We start from the raw sequence: 1410 nt of genomic DNA on the forward strand, positions 1-1410 counted from the left end.
GCATTGTGAGAAAGTCTTATAGCTTATATTAGCTTATAATGGTTCAAAATATGTAAATACTGTGAAAACTGTAAAATGCAAAATAATTGATCTCAATTTCTGAGAAACAGTATAAGGCATTATAAGATCCAAAAGGTTTGTCAATATTCAAAAGGTTTATTAGTATTTCAAGCCTAAGGAAAGCTTGCTGTTCTTTATAATAAGTAAAGTGTTAAGACGAGACTACACGAGAGCATGTCTCAGATGATATAAACTACATTACAAGCAATGACGAACAATGATGGAATACCTTCCATCATACATTCTACATCTGAGACATACCTACATAGTATATATAGACTAACTAATCAACAGACAATGAAGCAAGCTGCAAGAGAGCAAGCTGAGTCCACTATCCCCCCTCTTTGTGTGATTCCTCTAAGCCTCTCACATAACCTCTCTTCCCCCTTTCTTAACAGGTTATGAGCCTTGTACTCCCTGCCTACACTTTATCTACACTCTACTACGTCTATGCTCTATACAGTTCTATGCATCACATGCACACACACAGCATACTACGACGTGGAACTTGACTCACCTGTCTGAGTATCCCAAACACAAATCAATACACTGCAAACATACAATCTACCATACTACATACAACCCAGACATTATATGATTGTCATCTTAGTGATTATGATCATTGGCCTAGTAATAACATAATCTATGCAGGCAACGTTGAAACTATGATGAGTATCACTTACTGCAATTATTAAATGCTAAAATATTCTATAATATCACAGAGATCATGTTATAATAAATTAACTGATCATACTATGGACGAACGTTAAAAAGATTAATAAAGCAAACACTACTCTTCTACTATTAACATTACAATAGTATAAATGATTGACACTGTCAACGAGCATACATATGTTATAGCATAAATCAAATAATAACACATATAGTAATATCACAGCTGAACAATTAATGCTCAAAACGAGTGTATATATGCTAAACAGCATATTAAATCAAATAAATAAAACATTTAACATGTATTATAAACAATAATACAATTACAGACACTATAATAACAATAATAATAACAATAATAATGATAATAATACGGATAGAACTAACAGAACAAATACAGAACAATATAATAACTAACACATATTATGGTTGAGCAATTATATGTAACATATCAGATTCAGTGGTTACATGTCAGATATTGTGATTACTTATCAGATACTGAATATAATACGCATATCTAAGATATACAGACGAAACGTATAAACTAACTATGTATGAAAGAATAATGTTATAACGTGTAAATACTAATTACAGCACAAAACAAGTGCAAAAATTATAACTATTAAACAAATGATACTACTTTACACATTAATACAATTGTGTAAATGTATACTAATG

Source organism: Fomitiporia mediterranea (assembly GCF_000271605.1).
Source record: "Fomitiporia mediterranea MF3/22 unplaced genomic scaffold FOMMEscaffold_11, whole genome shotgun sequence".
In the NCBI taxonomy this organism is placed as follows: domain Eukaryota; kingdom Fungi; phylum Basidiomycota; class Agaricomycetes; order Hymenochaetales; family Hymenochaetaceae; genus Fomitiporia; species Fomitiporia mediterranea.